The sequence below is a fragment of the Pelodiscus sinensis genome, chromosome 1 (assembly GCF_052426305.1).
Source record: "Pelodiscus sinensis isolate ZL-2025 chromosome 1, ASM5242630v1, whole genome shotgun sequence".
In the NCBI taxonomy this organism is placed as follows: domain Eukaryota; kingdom Metazoa; phylum Chordata; order Testudines; family Trionychidae; genus Pelodiscus; species Pelodiscus sinensis.
Genome location: NC_143052.1, coordinates 344576168 through 344602054, shown reverse-complemented (window position 1 = coordinate 344602054; position 25887 = coordinate 344576168). Strand labels below are relative to the sequence as shown.

The 25887-nt window shown below is 40.8% G+C and overlaps 1 protein-coding gene and 1 pseudogene across 4 annotated transcripts in view; one reads left to right on the top strand and one right to left on the bottom strand.

Annotated features, from left to right (window-relative positions):
* FAM168A (family with sequence similarity 168 member A) overlaps nucleotides 1-25887 on the top strand; it is a 372849-nt gene that overhangs the window by 16955 nt on the left and 330007 nt on the right. The window lies entirely within an intron of this gene.
* LOC149525992 (uncharacterized) lies at nucleotides 13712-17152 on the bottom strand (annotated as a pseudogene).

Here is a 25887-nt window from a genome sequence, read left to right as displayed (position 1 = left end):
TGGAGCAGCTCAATCTGGCCTGACAGCTGCTGGGGAAGGAGCTGCTGCCAGAGCTCTGAAAGAACAGCTACAGATTGACCAAACCACAGAGGCCAGTCAGCAGGGAATGGCTGGAGAAGCTTCCAGTTTGGAGGAAACTGGCAAAGTCTCTCTTGGTGAGTCTGATAGGAAGTAGTCCAGGGTGAGGAGTTAACCTCCCGAGAGCTCAGCGTTTATTGGGCTGATTCCTCATTGAGCTAGTGGAGGGACACACCCACCAGTGACAGGGCCCTGAGCTGGAATCTGGTGGAATGTGTGGGCCTGGGTCTCCCTATCCCATTCCCATTAACCCCACAAGGGGGGAGCGCTACAAGTCTTGCTACTGTCTCTGGCTGCTAGGCCTCACTACCCTGAGAGTAGGCAATGTTATTATTGACTCTGGTTGCTGGGCCTCACTACCCTGAGGGAAGAGAGAGAGAAGGAACTCTGGCCGGAAAGTCTCACTGTCCTGAGGAAGGGAAGTGGGAACTGACTCTAGCCACTAGGCCTCACTGCCCTGAGGACACTAGGTGCACCCACCCTGTGATAAGAGGTATGAAAAATCCATAAATGTTATGATGTGCTAGTCCCTAGTGTAGACAGCTTTCTTCCATTGAGCTAGTTATGGCCTCTTGGGGAGGTGGATTAATTAGAGAAAGAGGAGAATTCCGACCCCACTCCTGTCATGGTAGTGAGTGTTTTTGCTGACATGCAAATGCAGGTATAGTGCTTCTAGTGAAGACTTAGCTGTAGTTTCTTTTTGTCTCAGTTCCCCATCTGTGCAATGGCATTATTAGCGTTTTCTTCCCTGCGGAATATTCTGAGGGTAAATACATTAAAGACTGTGAAGCATTCAGGTACTAAGATGGAGACCATAGAAATACTTAAGATAGAACAAGATCCTTGTTCTTCCATTTGTGACCTTTGGATTGGATTACTGCAATGTGCTGTCAGATACTCTTCAAATTCACACCGAATTTTCAGCCAATGCCAAAATGTATGATGCCCACCCAGTTAGAAAGCTCTCTTGTATGAAACGTGTAGCAACTACTTTGGCTTTCTATTTGTTCCTGTGGACAATTCAAGATGTTTGATCTATAGAACTCCTGTTTTCAATTCTGTCTGCTTAGAAGAGTTCCTCTTTCCCCATGCTTCATGCTGACAGATGAGATTAGCTAGGATTTGCTTACGGACAGTCTATTTGGGAGGGCTTAGAAAGGATGTTCTCTCTTGGGGCATTTGACTCTGGAATTTTCTTTCCCCATTGATCAGACAGACCCAGAATTCACTGGCATTCTAAGCAAGCCTCAAGGCCTACCTGGTTACTTAGGCTTTTGCCTGAGGTGATGGCTTGAGGCGAGTTTAAGTATCTTTAATGGCTCCGGGTGTTTTCTTTGATTTTTTCTATAAGATTACATTTTTCTTATTTAGTTATTTTAATTTGTGTTGGTTTTTAATTCTCTGCCCTAGAGACTGAAATGGTTGTTGTGAAAATAACGTTTTCCAAGGCTTTTGGAACATACTTGTCTTTTGGCAGTGACAGAATGTAAAGAAATACAGGCTGTCTAAATCAGATGGACTCTCCCAACTTGTTCACTGTAGTTTTGCACTCTAGAAACTGAAAGGGGACCTTTTTGACCACAAAGCTCATAACTTGTTTCTATAAACGATTCTATGTTTTCTACTTGGTTTATTTTATTTTACCTTGATGTAGCTACAGATAGTTTCTGTATCTTAGAAAATTTCAAAATCCCCTCACTTTCGAATTAAAAAGGAACATTAACTTTTGCATGTGTGAGGTTCTCTGAATTGTTACATTTACTGGGCTTGTTCCACAAGAAAACTATTAGAAGTCTTTGTCAAGCCCATTACTGTTACAGTGCTGTAAAGTATTCAAATGTAACAAATCAAATTTAAGAAGCATAAATATTTGCCGTCAATCACAAGACACCTGTCATTAACACCCTTACATACAACAAATGATAAATACCTGCCCAGCTTCTGCTACTAATGTGATGCACTGCAGCTTAAAATGTGGGAGCCAGTTCCAAAGCAGAGTGCAGTCCACTGAGAATATCTTACCACTTACTCCCAAATTCAATGTGATGTGAATCCTCACTGGATTTCTTAATGACAAAGCCCCAGAAGGCCTTGGTGCACTCAGCCTAGAACAGGGCTACTCAACTTTGGAAGCCCTGGAGCCACAATGATACTCGCAGAACATGCTGAGGGCCACAACTTAACTGTGGCTGCATATACATGCAAATATATATGCAAATAGCTTTTCACACTGACAAGCATGAATACAAAGATTAAGGCAAGACTACACAACACGCAGGCCCCATTAAAGTCCGTTCTGCTCATATTAATAAAATACAGTATTTACCCGATTTCCACCCATATGACAGCAGTTTTAATGGGCAATGACAGTCCAGGAATTTAACTACTAAAACTCATCTCAATAGAAGACAATTATATTGACTACTTTTTTGGTTTGGCTCCCACCTGTGGACCGTGTGTTGAGCACCACGTAAACCCAAACTGCACCGCGGGCCCCAAACAAATGGGCTGCGTGTTGAGTAGCCCTGGCCTAGTAATTTTGACCTTATTGAGTGTGGGTTTTTTGCAATCATTTTAGCTTATTTCCTTGTTGCAGTAGATTTTTATTTTGAACATAGTATCTGCACAAATTAGTTATACACAAATTTGATTGCACGTATTAGTGTATAACTAACATCTTTGGATAGCTGAGTATAAAAAAATTATATTTCTATGAAATTGGCATTTTAAATATGCACTTGAAATATAGATCAAGTGCTATCATGCCCTCACTGATTAGTATCTGAGTGCCTTGTAATTTTTAATGTGTTTATTATTACAGTGCTCTCAGGAGGTATGACAATGCTATTATCCCCTCTTTACAAATGGGGGCCTGAAGCAAAGTGATTTTTCTCAGGGTCACATGCAAAGTCTGTGGCAAAGTGAGGAATTGAGTTCAGGCTATAGAACCTGAAACACTGGACTGTTTTTCCTTTCATTACAAAAGGTATAACCCTCCCACCCTAAAGACACCCTCTGTTCTAGAATTTCTGTATTTAACAGTTTCTTCCTCAGGCATCATGCCATTGACTGTTTGTAGGGGAGTGGGCTGTGGGAAAGACAACTAGAGATTACATATAAAGGTTAATTCCCAGAATGAAATATTTGTACTTCTTGTTAGGGACCAATCGTCTTTACAAGTCCTTTTTTGTTTTGTTTTATTTTGTTTTAAAAAGGAAAAGTGGGTAATAGGAGTATCCAAGTACTACTTAATGTCATTTGGGAGTATCCAGGCCCTAATCCCACTTTCTAAAAAGAGTCTCTTTAAATCAGAGCAATTTTTTAAAACAATGCTTCCTTCTAGAACAAGAAATGACCAATAATCTCCCAGAAATCTTGAACATTTTATATTTTAATTCAAATGGACTAAAGCAAAATTAAAAACAAAAATAGAGAGCAGCCATAGAGACAATGACCAATACCCCAATCTCCAAATCTCTATTGTTGGAATTCTGGTGAATAGAACTTCTAGAATCATATTTGTCCCCCTGTATTTAATCTATTTAAAATCACGCTTCTGTTTCATTACAAATAATACTTGAGCTTACTATTATGAGATTACAGAGAAAATACAGGTTGAATCTCTCTAGTCCAGCACCCTTTGGACACAACCAGTGCCGAACCAAAAATTTGCCAAAACACGGGAGGTCAATACAGTGCGCATAGGTCTCTTATTCTTTTTATCTCACTGAGGCGAATAAACGGAACAATGCTTGCAAAGTCACCTTGCCAAGTCTTGCCAGTTCTCTTCCTAACAAAGTGTTAGTGATATTGCAAAATGTTACTGTATTGATACAAGGAAATAAATAGATAAAGCATAAAAAACAAAATAAAGTACAAAAAGAAATAGTAATACAGGTAACTCTGTAATTGACTCATCTAAAATGATGCCTGAATTCTAATTCCAAAGTGATGAGACAATAACTGCGAACTCAAATGTAATTTGAGTTGCATCTGGGGTCTCTGCTGTAGGTATATCCAGGGTAGATGAAATGGAGGCAATAGGATTTCTGACTGTTAAGTGCTGTTCACCGCTCCTCTTTGTTGGCTTGTCTCATGTAGTTTGGTTTTGCTTTAATGAGTTTTTCTTGTGTCATGCAGAGAGACATGATCTTTTGTTCAGAAATGAAATGTCTTTGTTCCATTCCTTTTAAATTTGTTGCCAACTGAATGCATTTATCGATAGAAATTTTTTCCTCAACATCCTCTTCATCTTCATCGCAATCACTGAATTCTTTCTTATCTTTGTTTTTCCCCTGCTGTACCCTTTGCACAATGTCTTCATCTTTCATTTGATTATCAATTGGTGCATCTTTGTCAACCTCCAGCCAGTCTAGTAAATTTTCCTCTCCCAAATCCTTGGCTAGCTCAAGCATTCTAGTATGGGATATGCTGCTGGCATACTCCATTAACTCCCTAACAATTTTTTGGTTTTCAGACACTTCAAATCCAGTGAACTTGGGCTTGTCATTGATATCAGGACTGTCCTCAGACGTTAGGAATGGCCATCCATTCTTCAGAGTAGGTGGAGTTATTCTTTTCTAGGCTCTCGCTAGTGTCCAATCATTTTTGAGATTTAATTTTTTCCTAAATGTAGTCAAACTCTTCCCATCATTAAGCAATACTAGCAATTGATGCCTAAATTGGACCGATACATACACCTCAGGTATCATAAGAGAAAGGTACCCTGATCACAAGGCTGTGAGATACAGTTTTAGGGTGGATAAAGTTCCATTACATTATCTTTGACAAGCAGCTCTGCTTTAGGGTGGACAGAGCAATTGTTGAGAATCGGCACAATTTTGCATTTCAGATCCAGACTTACCAAAGTGCAATGGGCTCATTCCTCTGATACAAAATATTTCTCAGACCAATCAATACATAGATTAGTCATTATCCATTGCTTTTTTATTGCCACAGTATATCACTGGGAATATTTTCACCCTTTTCAGTGCCTTTGGGTTCACACTTTTCCCAATAACCATGAGCTTGCATGTGTGCGTACCTGCTGCATTGCTACAACCAAGGACAGTTACCTTGTCCTTCAACTCCTTGGCTACATCTACACTGGCCCCTAAAAACGGAAAAGGGATGCAAATCAGGTAAGTCAGCATAGGGAAATCCGCGGGGGATTTAAATATCCCCCGCGGATTTAAATAAACATGTCCGCCGCTTTTTTCCGGCTTGGGGAAAAGCTGGAAAAAAGCGTCTAGACTGGCCTGATCCTCCGGAATAAAGCCCTTTTCTGGAGGATCTTATTCCTACTTGAAAGTAGGAATAAGAGATCCTCCGGAAAAGGGCTTTATTCCGGAGGATCGGGCCAGTCTAGACGCTTTTTTCCGGCTTTTCCCCAAGCTGGAAAAAAAGCGGCGGACATGTTTATTTAAATCCGCGGGGGATATTTAAATCCCCCGCGGATTTCCCTATGCTGACTTACCTGATTTGCATCCCTTTTCCGTTTTTAGGGGCCAGTGTAGACGTAGCCCTTCAGACCAGATGGTGGCTCCTCTGCATTTGTTGCTAACTTATTTTAGGCATACAGCACCAATAGAGAGCAGTTCCATCAGCATTGTGTACCTGCTCTGGAGATAACCTCTCACTTGCAACTAACTGTGCAAATTCATTAACGTACTTAGTGACAGCTTCTATATCTGCACTTCTTTTTTCACTGCACATGTGATGTAGACGATTGCCATGCCTGTTTTTAAATTTCTCAAGTCATTCTTGTGAATAGTCACATGCATGCTGCAGGTTAAGTTCTTTGTGGAGTATTTGTGCTTGTGCCATTATCTTCTTGCCTGAAATGCTAACACCTTTGTTCCTTTGAAGCTTGAACCAATGCATCAGTGCACTAACTAAATTGCTGCCCCTATCAGTGTCTTATGAACACTCATACTTTTTTACTGTCTCTTTTGACAAAAATATAAGGATTTGATTCTTTTCTTTTCCTTCTACAAATCATATCTGTATATGATGCTACATTGTAAAACTCACACAGGTAGAGTTCCACCTTTTGCTGTATTGTATTGACACATGCTTATGCTTAGCAGCATTACCGATCATAGCTTGCTGGTTGCTTAGAAAACATATTTAGGGATAAATTAGAACTCAGTAACAGCACCAAATGCTGAGAGCCAGGACTGGGGAAACTTTGCCAGACCACTTGCCCCCACCTACAATGGAAAAGTGGATGTCCAGCTGACTAAAATCATTCTGGACCATTGATATTACTGGACCAGTAAGTGCTTGTTTAGAGAGGTTCAACCTGTATTTCCCTTTTTTGCAGTTTTACTTTGTATAGGCAGTTTTGCTGTTTACTCGGATGAGTTTCCGAGATTATATGGATTTTTCACAAAGCAGCAAGAAAAATAAAGTAGTTTTAAAAAAAGCAAAGTGTGATTATTTAACCACAAACATTGGAAAGGGAAACTCTGGAACAGTGTACTAAGAATATAATAGTATAGTGGATTAACCGTTAAATAATAATAGCTTATAGGTTAATGCTATAGACTACATTCATTCTCCTTGCCTCCACCCCCAGTACATTTTTTAGCAGGCTGGCCAGCAGCCCAGCTCAGTTTTGGCTTGCACTGGGTCCAGGACCTACCTCCACAGTGGCTCTGCATTTAAAGTGTATTAGGAGGCAGGCAGGCAGGCAGCCCAGCTCAGTTCCGTCTTGTGCTGGGTCTGGGAGCTCAGACTGCTCCCACCCCTGGACAGGAGCTGCTGCCACACCTTGCTGCTGCCTCTGTATCAGAGGCAGCAGTGTGGAGAGGCAGGCAGTTGATCCATGAGGGGAGCTGGTTTTTAAACTTGCTCCCCTCATGGACTAGCTCCCTCCTTGGCACCCTGTGCTGCTGCCTCTGATGGAGAGAGAGGCGGTAGCAGGGGGCTCCCCAGGAGTGGGGCTGGAGTGCACAGAATAGTCAACTAACCAATAAGAATTCATGAGGTTAATCAATTATTTAATTAACCAATATTTAACAGCCCTACAATGTACCTCAAACTCTTTCAAGTAATTTTTCTTAAACTGACCAAATTTCAAGTTGACTGTATTCCTTTAACTTGGCAAGAATTCGTGCTGAACTCAGTGTCCTGAAAGAAGTATTGTTTTCCAAAATCTCTGGTCCGACATTTAGCCAGTTGATGTATTGTAGCTTCAACCTTTGTGTCTTAAAAAAGCTTTCCTAATAGGTACCATTTATTGCTTTTTGGCCATGTATATCTAATAGAAATTAACACTTTATAGAATTTTTAATAGAATACCTCTCTTGATTTTTCTAATCGTTTCTAAAATGGGGGAAAGAAAAAGAACTCTTAAAAATCAGTTTTGCATAATCTAGGAATACAAACTCTAAAAGACCTTAATTCTAATCAGATGGTTATTGCCATGGTTTCTGTGCAGGCAGTGGCGACTGCTAAGAAGGGACACAAGGGGGCACCAGTCATGTGACTGTCCCTCTCATGACTCTTTCCGATGCCATCCCTACCTCTTCCTGCCCCACTCCCATGCTATCCCTTCCCCCAATCTCTATTTTGCCCCCTCCCTGCTTTTTCCCTACCCCTGCACCACCTCTGTTCTGCCCCATTCCACCTCTTCCCCTTGAATGATGCAGCCTGAGACACTACTGGGGTTGCTCTCCCCCCCCACCCCCCACTCACTGGCACTGGCAGGAAGTGGAGCAACTCGGCCTTTGCTCTTTATGCTCCCCTGGCTCCCATCTGCATCACTGCATTTCCTGTTACTGGTAAATGTGGAAGGCAGTTCCATTTCTTCCCCTGACACCCATTCTCCAAGTGATGCGGCTAGGAGCTGGGGAAGCAAAGTGACTTGGGCTGGGTTGCTTAACTTCCCATCATGAGTGAGTGCGCCGGAAGACGAGGGGGACGTCCCGATCCCTGCAGACTGAGCCAGGCCACTGCTAGTTCTGTGGCCTGCATTGTTGGGGTAGGGCGTTGGGGAAAGGGGTGGAACCACCTGCTGTACTCACTGGCAGTGGGAAGCAGAGCAGCATGGCTGAGACCTGAATTGATCCACTTCCCACTGTGGCCAGTGAGTGTGGGGGAGGACCATCCCTACTGCCAGTGCCAGGCCCCTGCTAATCCTCAGGGCCCTCCGTTATCTGGTAAATGATAGTGGCAGTTGGACAGCTGCGGACCCCTTGCTCCTTCCTCCCATGACATTTTGGGGGGCATATCATCTTTCATCCCTTGTCCCCAGTCATTGCCTCTGTATGAAACAAAGTTGTTTGGGCACCTTTAATTTTGCATTTCCATACCTTAACATATTTGGATTTCTTTTGCGTTTAGCCTTAACTCTGAATTCCTTGCATTTATTATGCTTATTTTTGGAATAATTGCACCATTCCTATAATGAGTTTTATTATAAATTGATGATTATGTACTTTCAACCGTAACAGCATCTTAATGTTTTTGTCTTGGAATATATACTGAGGGTCGTGAATAATACCCAGTGCAATGTGTTGATATTTGATGAAATCCCTGGGTATTTGAGTTGACATGTGTAGAATTAATTGCCAAGAGAAGTGAGATAACAGAGACGCATACACTTTTGGATTGGAGAAATTGAGCTTTAACCGTGAATAACCTGACATTTTTGAAGGCTCTAATTCAGCTTGGTTCCTGTTAAGCTAACAACATTTTGTATGTAATGTATTTCTGCTTGTGACATCGTGGACTAGGCTCGATGTCCCCTACTGGAATCTGGAGGCCTTGCTGCACACTGCCCCAGGGAAAAGAGTAGAAAATAGGTCTTCCAAACAGACCAGAGTGGCTGTTTTTGTGGCAGCCAATCAGGGCCCAGCAGGCTGATATAAAAGGGCCTGGCAGTTCCTCACTGGAACTTGACCCAGTCAGATCTGGGGACTGACTGGGAGGACAGCAGCACCTTGGACAGCTCCGAGTGTGAGCTGAACTTCCGATCTGGTTGAGACCCGGGTCCAGTGACTGAGGACTAACCATAACCGACTTCAACACTTTACAGAACCCTGGACAGGGTATGATGAGAACTTGACCTCAAAGTCCTGAAAGAGAAGGCTGGATGGAGCAGTGCCTTGGGGAAATGGCCTAGGAAGCAGAGACAGTTAGCAGGCAACTGCTACTAACAGGGTCCCTGGACTGGGACCCAGATGAGTGGGTGGACCTGGATCACCCCCAACCTCCAGCAGCTCCAGCAAGGAGGTAAGAAGCAGCCTGGTCCCAGGCAACCAACCAGAAAGCCATCTGGGAGACCTCCATTCCCAGAGACAGCCGGGTGGAGAAGTTGCAGACATGCCCTTGGCCACAAAGGGGTGCTCAGGAGCAGGAGAGTCTCTTCATACTGCTATATTTAAAGTGATAAATATAGGAAAAATAAACCTTGTGTTGAAGACTATTATGACACAAATAATTAGTATACATATGTTGTGGTGACTCTGCTTTTTTCCCCCCTGGACTCCTTTAGCATAACACAAAAGGAGTAATAAGATGGAGGTCTGTGCTACATTTTCCTACAAATTGCTGCCTCTGGTAAATGATAATGCAGTTTGAACCTCTTTGCAGCAGCGGATGAAACACTAGATACAATAAAGCTATTTATCTGATAAGAGTAGTGTAAATGGGATGTTTGTTTTAATAATGGTATAATTTGCAGGATTTAAACATTGTGATTTTATTCTCATGGAAATAACTGTATGTATGTGGGCTTGCAATTCTCCTGTTGTTAATTTCTGTAATATGCTGGTTGATATGTTTTTATCCTGGACAGCTCTGGACTAGCATGATCAATATGCTCGGATAATTTGCCTGATGTACAAACCATTTTCCTTAGGTTTGGCCTGGTAGGTGGTTACTAAGTAACTAGTTAGATTGTGCATGAAAAATGCACAAAATTGAGACTAACCCCGTGATTAAGACTTAATAGCTCATTTTTGTGTGGATTGCAACTTTGAAATCATTGCCACTCAAAAAAATGTTTTCTTTTTTAAAAGCGATTGTTTCAGGAAATTCTGAATGTTGTTTTGTTTCAGCTTATCTACCACGGGCTTCATGTTCATTCTCTTTCTGTGTGTCTCATATATGTTACTTTGCTGTTAGCAGCCCTTTTAAAAATGTCTTAATGCACAAATGATGGCAGTAAACCATATCTGAAATGATGAAAGATTGTGACTAGAGATTCCTGGTGGTCTGAGCAGTGGCAGGGGATATGCAGTTCAGGAAAGAGTGGGCTGAAAAGGAAGGTTTCTGAGACGTGGGAGAGACTTCTGCTCTGCTCTTGCTAACTCCATGGTATTTCCTACACTGTTTCTTATATCTTGGGTCCCATTCCAACAGTTAGCACAGCCCATCTTCCCAGGCAATGCTAAACAATTTGGGAAACTAAAGATGAAGGAGTGCTTCTGATGCAGTGAAAGGACTGTGCAGCTAGTGCATTCCATGACTGGTGCAAATCTTTTCAAAGAGCCAGAGCCTGTAAAGGAAGAGAATTGGGCTGTGGTATATAGGTATGCTGAAATATGGTTAAAAATAAAAAACCTTTAAGGAGGTTGAAACTCAGGGCTGGTGATGCCTCATGCCTACCCTTAATACTGAGTTTTGCTGTCATTACACTTTTGAAAACCAGAAAATAGAATAAAGGTTCATTCCACCCTGGCAACTCAACCTTAGTCCTGCTCACTGGAGCTGGCAATGGCTCAGCAAGAGGGGATGCCATAAGTAGATATAAGGCAGTTCTAAGAGAATTTGCCATTATTATATTGTGTTCCAAAGATTTGAATTTTTTTATGCACATCAAGTATCTTCATGGTGTTTGGTGTTAGTTTTGTTGAGTGATAAACTGGATTAGATTGGCTAACTGTTACTGTGATATGAGAGCTGCAAGTTTATTTCAGGTCATGTATGCCTCATTTCAGTATTTAATTCTGTAGGATTTGCTAGTAGTGGCTCAGAGGTCATCTTGTCATGCGGATTGTCAGAATGAGGTAATGTATATGGCAGTGGTCTGTGGGGCTTAATGAGGGGTAAGTGAAGGCAGTGCCTTCACTGAAGGAACCTTCAGATAAAGGGTGAAAATATGGTAACTTTAGCAAGTCTGTATGATTCTTTGTGTAGAGTAGGGTCAGGTTTTGAGTATAGGCCACATATAGGTACCTCCTAATTTCTATGTCTGACATAAACATGAATTTTACCTTAGCAAAAATAAAGCGTTAGATTTTGACTTACAATGGTCATGTGTTATATTCCCAGCATGTTCTGTAGCATTTGTGTCGGTTAGGGATGTTAAGAAGCATGTAATTCGTTAATCATGTTTCAACAACACATTTTTTGTTGACTATAGGGTTAATCGATAAGGGTTAACACTGCAAACACTGAGACCCAGCTTGTGCTGGGTCCCAGCAACTACCCGTGCTGCAGCTCTGCACTAAGAGTATTTTAGGAGCCAGTGGGAAGGCAACTTGGCTCAGTCCTGGCTTGTGCCGGGTCCCAGGAGCTACACTTGCTGCGGCTCTGCAGGGAAAGTATTTTAGGAACTGATGGGCAGGCAGCCTGGTTCAGTCCCGGCTCACGCTGGGTCCCGGCAGTTATCCCTGCTGCATCTTTGCACGAGCCAGGACTGAGCCAAGCTGCTTGCCTGCTAGTTCCTAAAATATTTTCCTTGCAGAGCTGCAGCGGGGGTAGCTGCTGGGACCTGGTGCAAACATGGACTGAGCCAGGCTCCTGGCCAGCCTTCCAAAAAAATGTACTGGCAGAGCCGTAGAGTAGGGGTTGGTGACTGCGTGTAGATGGTAGAATTAATCGATAAGCATTTGCTTATTGGTTAATCATTTAACCGGCTACACTATTACATCCCTAGTGTAGGTAGAGTTCTCAGGTTTGGGTGTTGGTGAAAGAAGCCAGAATTAAAAGTTGTGTTTCAGGGATGGGAGGTGCTTTAACTTAGTATTTACTCATTTTCAGAACTTGTTTCCATTACCTTAAATTTTTATTTCCTGGTTATCATAGGTTTGGATATAGCTGAACTTGATGTTCTGGAAAGTCATGAGATACTGCTGGGCAACTTTAATTTTGCACTAGTGGAGTTTTGGGCCATCTTAGGGTTTTCTACACTGCCCATCTGTGTAGAATTTAAGAAGAATTAAGTCCCTCATAGACATCACTAGTCTTCCCCATTTCTTTCTTCATTAGATGTATGGAGCTCCGTTTGGATTTATTGTGTGTATGCATGTGTACATGCATATATAAAAAAATTAACTGTGGAATAATTAAGGTTGCCATACAGTTGACACAGAAACAAGGAAATGAAAAGTCAAGCCACCTAAGAGAGCACACCCTCAATTTCTTCACCCATCGACACACACCTTATTGTTAACATACAATATGGTCTTCTCCCAAACTACTCTCTCCAAACACATCTGATTACTTCAAACATACCAAACTTAATAGAGTGTAAAAGGGGGATATATAGGAGGAAGGGAGGGGATCACTTTCTCTTGGTTTCACTAACTAAGAAAAGGGACAGATCCAGTACTCCAGTATGGCTAAAATATTGATCAGGGGCACCATGTTGTTCAGCATGTCCTGAGTCCACCAGGATAACCCACCTTGCAATAGACTGGTTAAACAAACATTGGGATGGTTCTTGAAGGCCAACAGATTGTCTCTGTTGGATCAAGGAAGGATAGACTTCCAAAGCTGAAGATCCTCTACTGGGTACTTCTTGCCACCAGCATCCTGCTGGACAAATTTAAGGTGGTTGGTTTGAGAACATCCTAGTTGCTACTTGAGATTAAAAGTGAAATCTTAAATCATCTAGCCGATCTGGGCTTTCATAGATCAAAAGCAACACTTTTTATTGAATCTGAGAAGTGCTCTAAGTAAGCACTCATCCTTGTTCTTTGTTATCCATAGTTTGGCCTTCAGGTGTCACAACTAGGGTTGTGTTGTGGTGAGAAGTTCATTCTCCTGTGCTATCCTTGCTTCCCATGAGATCACTCAGGAAAAGGCGGAGAGCCTGATTAGAATGGAGGGGGAAAGAGATGCGCAATTCGACCTGGGATAGGAACAGAGAAAGAAGAATATATAACCTCTGGATAAAGTTCTTTCCAGAATCTAGAACAGAGCCCAGGATTTCTAAATTTCATCATTCCTATCTAGCTAGCTAGCTATCAAATAGCAGTGAAATTTGGCATCCATTTGTCCTTTAATAGCTAGTTGACACAGAGGATAACAGCTTATTATTGCTCTTAGTTACTGCTCTCCATTTGTTCAATTTAGAGATCTGTACTTGGGATCTGAAGATTCAAATTCTGATGATAACCCAGAAGTGAGTAGTCCAGTGTCAGTATGGATTCACATAACAGAATTTTGGTTTTCTCATTAAAAAACCCAGAGATTTGGAGCAATCACATTTTTTAATTGCTCAGCTCCAGCTCCGCTCCAGCACCAATAGTGACTGCTACAGGTCTGCTCCGACTCTGCTTTGACTCATATTAATTTCTAACTAAATAAAAAAGTGCATACTGTAATTTTGAGAGAACATTATTTTTATTCAGTTTTAAAACAATTTAAATGTCATCAACAATGATACAAACTAGAATCATTCATAATTCAATCTATAAAAAATTATTGCAGCAATCAAGTCGTCTTTCATAGCCTGCTACTGATCATTTAAAATTAACTTTAAAGCTGAAAACAGTCACTGTGCACTAGCTTGAGTTATTGGCATGCTTGAAGCAATTCTACAGACAGCCTGAATGCGGTGTGGGTAGCTATGAATGGCCTCAAAAACAGATTTAACTTTTAGCCTACTAATAGACTCCATCGCCTCACAATCTTTCCGAAAGTTTCTCTTGAATGATGCTTCATTACAATTATGAATTGCAGAAACTCGCCGGTGTCTGTTTTGTTTATCCAATTCTTTTTTGAAGTCGTCATCTTCTGAAGAATTGGTGCCTCAATTATCTCCATTTCCCTGTGATGGTTGAAGACGTCTCAGGGATGGACGCTTGAACAAGTTCAGAGTGGAGATGGAAGTTTAAGAACAGCCTGCTATTTCCGAAACCGCAAATTCGATTGTTGATGACTCCTTTTGTTGTGTTTCGTTTTCTTCAACCTCTTTTGCCGAGTTCAAATGTAGCACTAGATTTTGTTTTTCGAGGAGTTGAGCAATATCAAGGAACCCTTCCTTTGCTTTTGGTATTTCCTTTGAGGTAAGAAGAATCCAATACCATGGGTAAACATAAACTCCAGCAAGGAAATGAATATTGTCAAAAAGCTTCTCTTTGCGTTTCTGCATGGAGGATAGAATTCCTTCTGCAATTTGTCCACCATTTTCTTGCAAGAATTTTGACAGTTTTTGCCATTCCTTCATTAAAACTCCCAGGGTTACATCGACAGCTTGAAGATTCACAGTTGTTTGGTTTGGCTTTGCCAAGAGGTCTCACAGGTTCTTCACTTCGTCCCATTCAGCTTTTGTTAACTTGAGTTCTCTTGTTCCAGCAGCAGCCACTTGTTCATAGTAAGATTGAAAAATGAGAAGCTGATCAATCATCGCAAATGTTGAACCCCTGCGAGTCACAGTATCCAATGATTGAGTTACCCCATGTAGATCAAGCAGAACACTTCGAATACTTGGGGTTCGTAGTTTGACAATGACTTGTCGAATTTTTGCCAGAAATTTCTTCGCATGTTCTTTGTTCAGTCCATCCCAGATTGCCAACTTGAGGTGTGGTATTCATACTCTTATCGGTTGGACTTTTGAGTTGTCCTCATGAAGCCATGTTGGAAGTGTGAGGCTAGGGTCATTCACGCATTGCGCAGCAGCATCCATGTTGAGTTCGATTTCATCTATTCCTTTAGTTCCTTCATCAGGCAAAACAGCTTCAGTTCTGTCCACATCCCTGTTCTCAGAGGTACAAATGGTTTCATTGTCCTTGCTGAAACTTTTGATGGCACACGTCATGTTTGTTGCATTGTCAACACAGATGCTCAGTACTTGCATTTCACTGATCCAAAATTTTTCTAAAATAGCTTTTACTTGACTTTTCACATAGGAAGAATTGTGACGCCTTTCAATGTCGATTATGTTCAAGGTTTTTACCACGGCTTTATCTTTTCCTTCTTCGTTGTACTGAGCATTGATTGCAAGGAAATTTCTGTTTCCATGGGTTGTTGCATCCATTTTCAGGTAGCACAATTTTTGCTTCAACGCTTTCTTGAGCTCTTCGCGACCAGACTCAGCTGTACTGACAACTAAATGATGAACCACATCATGCCCTGTCGAAACGTCAAGCTGCCGACCCATTTCACCTGCAATTTTTTGGAATCCTTTGTTCTTTAGCCTGAAGGTAGTGAGCGGTGTTGAACTCAAGTGAACCATTTCCATTAACCCTTCACGGAAAGTATTGGCATCCATGGTGACTGTAACCTTTGAGGACTTCAAATATGAGTCAAGTTTTGTTTGGTCAATTTTGGGTTTCTTTTCAGATGAAGCTCCGCAAAAAATCTTTTCTCCAGGAGTTTTCAAAAAGCCAGATGAACGTCATTTAGCCGCGTCAGCTTTCTGTTTTGCCTCATCTTCGTGGTCCTTTTTTGTAACCAGAACTGCATAGTTTTCAGGATGGTTATGTTTTACATGCCGCCAAAGGTTGAAACCTTTCACAGCACTTGCTTCACTTGTCTTGAAGCTACATGGTTTGAGCTCGCCATTCACTTCCTTTTCCACCTTGCATGTTTCCGATTTCTTCTTTGCTTTTCCCAAAAGCCCAAATTTAGGCTTTTCAAATTCAAAAATAAAGACGTTATTGAGATCCTTTTCCGTAAATTGGCTATCAATCATGAGGGGCAAATTTGATTGTTGTTGTTGTTGAAGCCATGGCCAAATCTTCTCGTGCTGCTACTTTATCTAAATGTTTCTTGTTATGATCTTCGAAAAGCAATGAACAAAAGCATTACATTTTTTAATAATGTACCTGCTTATGATAACTCAACCACTTAAGGTACTTCGAATTTATTTTGGATTTTCTGGACAAAAATGATCGCATTTTCTTTTTACACAAAGTTATTATTAAAGTATATTTTAATATTTTTAAATGTTTCTTGTAGTTTTAATGAAGAAAAGTATTTTTAATATACATAATTAATATAATTTTTTATTTATATATTGCCAGTTAGTTTTTCTTATGAAATTTTGCAGTAAAAATATTTGAAATATTTTCCAAGTTTTAAATTAGTATCTCAAAAATGCTTTAATATAGATATAACAATGAAATTTGGTATGTGCCGTAGCATTAGTACCTGCTATCGCTGTTCTACAACATTAATTGTTGGGAAATAACGAGGCTACATGTTACAAGGTTGAAAATAAACATATGCTAATCTAACTATCTAACTAATCTACGCGAGTACATACTCGCCTAACCTTGGCACAAGGGTGGGAGCAGTCTGCAGAGTTGCCGGATGTCTGATAATTATCTGATTATTTAATAAAACACATCTCCAAAAAACTTTGTAATTTTGTATCTGTACATGAAATCTTGATTTTGGCCAAAGTGAGAATAAATGTGACATATTACGTACAGTGGTAAAGTAGATGTTAATATCAATTGTTATAAAATCCTAAACTTTTTGGTACCTTTAGGACTTTCTTGCTAAAATATCATTCATTTTGGATTGAAAATGGAAAAAAAAAAAATCTGGAGCAGTGGAGCTGTCATGATTTTCTGTGTTCCGGCTCCGCTCCAGCTCTGGGCAAAAACCTGCAGCTCCGTTGCTCTGTGCTCCAGCTCCAGGCTCTGCTCTGAAGCCCTGAAAAAAACACTCAGGCAATTGTATGCAAAAAGTAGGTTTTACAGAGGGGTTTCCTGGTTTATCAAAGGTGTATCTACTTACAGTAAGATTGAGATAGTAGGAGGCAGACCTGTTGAAACTCTCTAGGGTAAATATAAATGGGGTAAAAAATAAGCGTGATGTCATAGTAGGAGTTAACTGTAGACCACTTACCCAGGAAGAAGAGGTGGGTGAAGCTTTTTTTAAACATCTAACAAAATCACCAAAGCACAGCCCTTTGTGGTGACGGAGATGTTAACTGCCCAAACATCTGTTGGGAAAATGCCACAAGACACAGATTATTGAAGACAACTTTTTATTACAGAAGTGGAGAAAATGATAATGGGAGAAGCTATTCTCTATTTGATTCTGTGAAATAGGGAGGAATTCAGAAATTGAAGGTGGAATACAGCTTGAGTGAAATTGATAATGCAGTGATGGGATTCATGATTCTGTGGGATGGTAAGAGGGAAAACAGTAGAATAAAGACAATGTATTTGAAAGCCAATTTAGCAGATTCAAAGAATTAATAGGTAGAGGCCTGCAAATCTCAATTATCCACTTCATATCTGTGGACCATTTTTGTGGATTGTAGATCAGATGTAGATACAAAATCTGTATCCATGCAGGGCTCTATTAGTAGATAAGAGAGAGTAAGAGACCACACTGGCTTAACCAATGACCTGAAACTCAAAAAAGTCATACAAAAAGTGGGAAATAGGTCAGATTACAAAGGATGTATATTTAAAAAAACCCCGACATGAAGGGACAAAATTAGAAAGGTCAAGCACAAAATGAGATTGAATTAGCTAAGGACATAAAGGATCATAAAAAAAACATTTTACAAAGACATGAGAAGCAAGGGTAAGACCAAGGACAGCGTAGGCTCATTACTGAATGAGAGAGAGACAATATAAGAAAATGCAGTAATGCCTGAAGTGTTAAATGCCTTGTTTATTGCAATTTTCATGAAAAAGGTTAGCAGTGATCAGATGACTAACATGTGAATATCAGTGTAAAAATGGTAGATTTTAGGCTAAAATAGGGAAAGAACAAAGCTTTCAAGTCATCAGAGTCCAACATAATGCATCCTAAAATTCTTAAGGAACTGGAGAGATTTATGAGCCATTAGCAATTATTTTTGAGAACTTGTGGAGGACAGGAGAGATCCTGAAGGACTGGAAATGGGCAAATATAGTATCTATCTGTAAAAAGGGAAATAAGAACAATGCAGGCAACTGAAAGCCAGTCAGTATAAATTTGTTTGGTACTTGGAAAGATAATGGAGCAAATAATCAGTCTGTCTATAAGCGCGCTAGAAGATAATACAATCAGTAACAATCAATAGGGATTTTTCAAGAACAAATCATGTCAAGCCAATGTAATATCTTTATATTTTATATCTTGGCTTCTGATATCCTCCATGTGATCTTCTCAAACTACAGAAATATAGCATAGGCAAGTCTAGTATAACTTAACTAGTTGGAGAACCGTACTCAGAGAGGTTCTATCAGTGGTTCATGATCAAGCTGCAAGGGCATATCAAGTGGGGTCCCACAAGGATCTCTCCTGGATTTATTTTTATTCATATTATCAAAATAGTTGGATAATGGTATAGAGAGTACACTTATAAAGTTTGCAGCTAGGAGGGTTGCAGTTGCTTTAGGGGACAGGATTAGAATTCAAAACTCTCTTGACAAACTGGAAAAATTATATGAAAAATATGATGAATTCAAAAAGGACAAATACTGCACTTAAGAAAAACAATCTTTTGCACAAATACAAAATAGGAAATGACTACCCAGGAAGGGGTGTTTCAGGAGACCATCTGGGATTTATACGGGATCATTATGAGTGAACGAAGTAATACTGGTGCCAAAAAAAAAAAAGAAGAGAATAATTGTTCTTCTTAACCACTGAGGATAGGACAAGAGGTGATGGGCTTAAATTGCAGCAAGGGCAGTTTAGGTTGGACATTAGGAAAAACTCCCTAACTGGCAGGGTGGTTAAGCAGTGAAATAAACTGCCCCGGGTGGTTTTGGGAATCTCCATTGTAAGAAGTGTCTAAGAACAGATTAGACAAACACCTGTCAGGAATGGTATACATAATATTTAGTCTTGCCTCAGTGGAGGGAACAGGACTAGATGATCTATTAAGATCCCTTCCAATCCTAAACATTTCTATGATTCTGTTTACTTATATCTCCATTCAGTATGTGGCCCAGGCCTTATTTACTACATACCAAACCCTGAAAAGAATACAAAACCTTTAATCTCCTCTTCAGCATTTCTGTGGCGCTGTCAAAATGGTATCTGACTGCTTCAGCAGTGTAAATGAGTTTATCCTCACAGTAGACCTATTAACTGAGCTGTTAGTGGTATCCCTGTTTTATGGATTGAGAACTGAAGCCTAGAGGTACAAGTACAAAATTGTCTCAAATGTACCCACTAATTTTGGGTACTGAACATGAAACAGCCAAACCCTGAGTTTTCAGGGTATCTTCGCTACCAGATTTGCTTTAAATACATTTAAGATGGATATCTGTACCAAAAGGTGTACAAGTTCATTTTTTAGGTTTGGAGAATTTGGGACAGAAGTATTTCATACTCTTCTAATGGAATTGTCAATCCCAGTACTTAACTTACTCAGTTCTGCTGAATCATGTAAAGAATATCATCCGAGTGCCGTGGGTTGCTACTGTAGTTTTGCACTTCACCCTCTTTATGACTTTGTCCTTGACAGCCATGTCTATGTGCTACTGAGATGTTACGTGGTCAGTATCTATAATGGGCTTTCATTTAGCCTCAAGTCAAAATACTGTAGTTGAGTATAATACAACATTATGATGAGGGCATTTTTGCGTGTGGCTGTTCTGTATTAATTATCCATCTTTCTGAACTTGCCTGTGCATAGCCATGTGGAGCTCTTGGAGTAGTTATCACATGCTTGTTAGTGCTTAGTCTTGTGAAGTTATTTCTTGCATCTAAGAAAAAACTGTGATGGTTAGCTTGCTTCTTCTTCTAACTTGATTAGTAAACAGAATTTGTCCTTTATTTAACGTTTGTCTGGAAATAGAATGTCTGCTCTTGCTTGTTCTGAAAATTGGATGGGTCTATATATAGTGATGCTGGGTAAAGGTTCACAAAGAAATGTCCTTCTTATTGTGAAAACCTTCCTTTGGGTTGACCATATATAACAAATATCCAGGGTAGTTGCAAATATGACTTCATATGGCAAAACCCAGTAATGGATAGATTCTCTTGTAAATATTTCTTTTTTCTTCATAGTACGGGCGAAAACAATGCATCACTGATAAGAGAAACAAGAAAAAATTACAAACTCTGAAAGAAGCTAGGTTTAAGCTAGGAATGTTTAAATGCATTTATTTTGGTAAACGTGTAACTGCTGATACCGACTCCTGCAGAGATGCATGATCCCTGTGCTGCTGCCTCTGTATCAGAGGCAGCAGTGTGGTGTTTATGTGGGGGGACTACTTGTAACCTTGTACACTATTGTGTACCTACTTTAAGCGATATCCTGTTTCCTGCTAATTTTTGTTCATATGACCTCTTGCTATCAGAGCCTGTAAACCATATGGTATTACATCAGATACGATAGGTATGAAATATTGTCTCATTTTATTAGTGTTATTCTAGCTTATTAAAGTAATGATAATGTTCTGCAGCTGTTTTTAAAAACTAGATGAAGTGGACTAATCAAAATGTGTTTATTTAATGACAACAGACTGTAATTTAAAAAAATGTTCCTATCAAGTCCGAGTTTAAACTTGCGCTGTATGCAATTTTTAAAAAACTGGTAACACCCAAGTGAAAATTGTTGTCACTTTTTAACCATGCTATCTTACTCTGAGTGTTAGTTTTGTATTTTAATATTTTATAAGCCAGATAACTATTGAATACTACAAAGAAATATAAATCCCTTGAAAGAAGTTAAATTACAAAGAATCCTTCTACTGTTGAGTTAATTGCATACATGTTTGAGTTTTTCTAAAATAAATGATCTGTTCAACTGTTTCAGACACTGCTTGAGTCTTGCACACCTGTGTCTAGCTTGCAGAGGATTTTCCTCATTAATTAAAAAGCTCCTCTCTTGTGTTATTACTTAATTGGATGCCACAGACATTTGGTGAAACAATGAAACACTCTTAATTGCATACAAACCTCTTTAATGAATGATACTGTATGTGGTGGTGGCTCTGTAGCTGGTTAGTGTCTAATAGCTGTGTTGGTCAATGAGTAAATGCAAGCCTACTTAATTCAGTACACAGTTGATTCAGTATCTTTTTCTTAGAAGTCAATTTGTCCTATTTGTCAGCTTAATTTTTTTTTTTTTTTTTTTTTTACATATCCAAACTCAACAGGGTACAACTTAGAAAATGTAAGCAAGTTTAATGTTTGCTTAGTAGACATATTGCTTAAAAGGGATATACATTTTTCCATAATTCCAAACATATCATTCTAATTGTAAATTAGTGCATGGTATTTTCTCCCATATGTACAAGGTTTGAAATTTTTCCTGGATATTTACTAGCTAGAGGTTGACGAGAGATTGAAGAGAGGGTTGCCCATGAGCTTCAGAGGTGCTCTAGTGAGTAGATCAGTTTTTGTGGCTATATTTATGGCAGTCTATGGCTAGTTCTCTTGGTGCCGACTCCATGGGACTGAAGTACCCATGGAAAAAATTAGTGTGTGCTTAGCACCCATCAGCAGGCACACAAGAAGCTCTGAGGAAGGGGGAAGAGCGGGGATGGGACATGCTCGGGGAGGGGCAGAAAGAGGCAGGGCTGGGATGGGGTCTTGGGGATATAGGTGCCCTGGGTTAGGAAGAGGCGGGGCAGAGGTGGGGACTTGGGTGAATGTGTTGGGTGGGAGCAGGGCTGTGAACAGTCTCTGGGCCTGGAGGAAATTGGTGTTTATATCCTCTGTTTTCCTCTGACAGCTAGAAGGGAGAAGAAACTTCTTGACTTGTCAAGGTGCTTATGTCTCCACTACTCCTAGCAGCTTTTTGTTTTATGGTGGGGAAAGGTTCTCCCCATTTTTTCATTCCCATGGTGGTCTCTGCTTCCCATACTCTTTCCATTGTGCATAATTCATGTCAATGTCACTGCTTCCCACAGAGTTCTGCATAGCTCCAGTGGAACTGACAGCTGTGTTTATTTTGCTCAGTTACCTTGGTACACAGTAGCAGCAGCAGCAGAAACGATGAAACTGCCTGCAGGTTTGGAAAGACAGAGCGGCCTCTATTTTCACATTTGGAGGGTTTTATTCACAGCCTTAGCAGCTAGAAACATCTTTTCCCCTTCCCTCAAGTGAAAGCTTAAATTTTGCAGAAATTGCTACGTTAGACACCCTGCCCCTTATGTTTCTAGGACAGTGGTTCTCAAACTTTTGGCCCATGTTCCACACCGCTTAATGTAGACACTTCTGTGGACCATCAGCCAATCACCCTTCATGACAAAATGGGCGCAGGAGGGGATAGGAGTGCTAGATCTGACTAGAAGGTAGGGTGAAGGATCAGCTTAGAGGAGGTCTGGGTGGGTGTTAAGGTGCAAGAGCAGTCTGGAGATGGGAGGATTGGGAGGGGGGGCAGGGAATCGATGGGAGGGGTGTGTATAAGGGGGATGGAGGTGCAAGCTCTGGCCACCAGAGGGATAGGGGGTGCTTACCTCACTTCATGCCTTCCGCTGCTCCCAAGCACTTCCCCCACTGGTCGCATTGGCCAGTTCTGTTTCTGGCCAATGGGAGCACCAGGGAAAGCCTCCAGGCCAGAGGTTTCCTGTGCTGTCATTCCCCCAGCCAGGGGGAGGAGGAATGGCAGCATACAGAGCCACTTCCTTTCCCTGCAAGCTGGACCTGGCCACGGAAACTTGCCCTAACCCTCCCCTCCACAGTGGGAAGCCAGTGCTGGTGCTCCAAGCTCGTGGCAGGACGGCTGTAGGGGCAGCCCAAGCCCTGAGCCTGTAGCCCACCAGCAAGATGGTCGTGGACCATTAGTGGTCCGCAGACCACATTTTGAGAACCACTGTTCTAGGACAAACTGATTACTAGCTACAGGTTGAAACTCCCAAATCCAGGACTCTCTGGTCCAGCAACATTGGTGGTTTGGCAGGACCACGGATGATGTTTGACCAAAGAGCCCCAGAGGCCAGGAGCAGGAGTTAGCCAGAATCCCATAGCAGAGGAGGCAATGCCTGGGAATGGCGGGAAGCGCAGAGTCATGTATGCCACCAGGAGTGGGGCAGCAGGTAAGCACCCTACCCCTATCCTCCTCATGTCTAGAACCTGCAGCACCCTCACTGGCCCAGAAAAATCTTTAATCCTCACCATACCCTGTTTCCCAGTGTTGCCGGATTAGAGAGGTTCGAGTGTAATTGGTTCTTGCTTTGTTTACCCTGTTCTGCTGAAATTATTTCAGCAGAAGTCTATCCACAGCATTCAAAGTGGGAATTTAAACGAAGCCATTGGCTGATAACATAATATACCTTATGTAAAAGCCTCAACTTCACAGAGCAATTAAGTCTATTCACAAGGTAAATGATAGGGATGTAAAATTTTGATTAGTCGATAAGGGCGCCTCCGCTGTCCTAGGGTCACGGTGCTGCTGCTTTGAAGCACCCCCTCCTCTTTTCCCCTTCACTTGCTGCCTCTTTCTGAATGAAGCAGCAAGGGCAGGGAAGCGACTAGTCAACTAGTGTGTCGACTGTCCGATAAGCATTTGCTTGTCGAGTAGTCGACTAGTCATTCACATCCCTAGTAAATGATAGCCTCTGACTCTTCATAGTCATTTATGCCCTCCTGCAAAATGAGATCTGTTTTAAAGAAACTATTAAGCCAATACAAAGAATGCTAGTTCATTCTTTCTTTATATCTTTTGCATATAAATTCAATTTGGGGTAAAGGGTAGTCTGAGTATGGAATAATAGATAAGTGTTCTCCTGCAATGCACTTTATTTTCTTAAGTTACTACTATATATACTTTTATGTCTGCAGGTAGGAAATCACCTTGGTCTGAGCAAACACTTGTCATGTTTAGCATTTTGCCATTACAAAATTATCTGTTATGAGTTTTGCTATAGTCTTACATCTTATATCACAAAGGGTGATACTCATAGGAAAATCCTGCCAAGGATATTGCTTCTGGCTAAATTCAATATTAACAAAGAGGACAAGGACAAATACAGTCACCTGTTTAGCTCAGTTTTCATAACAATTATAAAAGCTAGAGATGGAAAAGCCAAATTAGATCATCTTGCACTCCTTCCACCTTGCCAGTTTAGGATTGTTCCACATAGCAGCCTTGCAGAATTCTGCTTGTCCAACCACTGTGAGGAAAAACGAGTCTGTTTTTTTTGTTTTGTTTTGTTTCAGTTCTTGTGGATAAAGACAGGTGACAGTCTAGATTGGCTGGTAAAATTTCTTGTCAAATTGCTTTATTTTGTTTCACTTTTTCTGTTTGGAATGTTTCCATTACTTTTCTTAGGAATGGTGATCTTACCATTAGGAATGTTTCTTACTGTTCACCAGCATTGTTAATTTTCATCCATCATGCCCATCTACATACAGACATCACCTACAGCAGGAGTTGAAGTGGGCTGTGCCCACAAAAACTCATGATACCATCTACATGTTTTATTAGTCTATAAAGTGCTACCAGACCAATTATTATTTTTTTTAGTTATTCAGACATTAAACGTGGGATATTCTGCCTTATACATTGGCAAATGTTTATGTGAATCTTAAGATTCAGATAACTTGAATCCCCTTTAAAGACAACTCGTGTCCTTGTCTCCTATCAGGAAGGCTACAAAAGGTATTGTACTTTGTAAAAATAACTAAAAAATGGAAAAGGAACCAGAATAATTGGAGATTGGTTCTTAAGCATGGTTACCTCAGGGTTTGAGAGAAAGAGAGAGCAGCATCGACATGCTGCTCTCTATCCCAGACCCCGAGGTAATGTTTAACTCAATACATTTATTTAAATACAATTCAAATCAAGATATTTTTCATGCCTATGCTGGTGATCATGAAGAAAGATGCTAAGATGAAACAGCACCCAGATCAGCCTTCTGATTAAGGAGAATGTTTCTGTAACCCACTCTTATAGCTGAAGGAGCAGTATGTAAAATCCTAAATGGGAGTATTAACTGGAATGAATTCATATATCACATGTATATCTACTGCTTATTAGAGATGTGAATGTGTATCCAGGTACACAGTTATCTAATGAGCCTAGATTCATAGGTTAACCCTCACAATTACATGTAGACTCCTCCCCCGCGTTACTGCCTCCCAGAGAAACAGCAGCATGGAGTGGGAGGGGAGAAGGCAGAGCTCCTGCTTGTAAATGTGTAACTACTGAAAACTTTGGCGGTTACATGTTCACAAAACTAAAGCATTTTAACATCTCTACTGCTTATCTTCCATTGATTAAAATGGCCAGTATTCCCAGATTCTTCTCATTTATTCACTGCAGTGTATGTTCTCTGATGGAGAATATCATCTTCATTTCCACACAAGTCTGGACTGTTGCTATGTAATTGCTTTTTGAAAAATTAATCAAAACTTTGCTCCATCTTTGGAAAACATGGAAGCTCCATTGATTATCACATGGAACTAGACTACTGCAACAGTAGAAAGTAAACTGTAATGAATGATTCTACACTTACAGGACAATGGGCTATGTGACTGCTAGATCTCAATTTCCTAAACTTGTATGATTCTGCCATTATAAGGTATTGTAAGGTGTTATGCATAACATTTTCAAAGGAGACCAAGGAGTTGGATATGGGCCACAGGGAAGCAGGGTAGGGGCAGTGGAGGTGCCTTGGGGAGATAGGGAGGGGAACCGGCCGGCGAAAGCAGGGCTGGCCAGGGGAGATTGCAGGGGTGGGAACCAGCTGGCGGGGGCAGTGAAGCTGGCTGGGG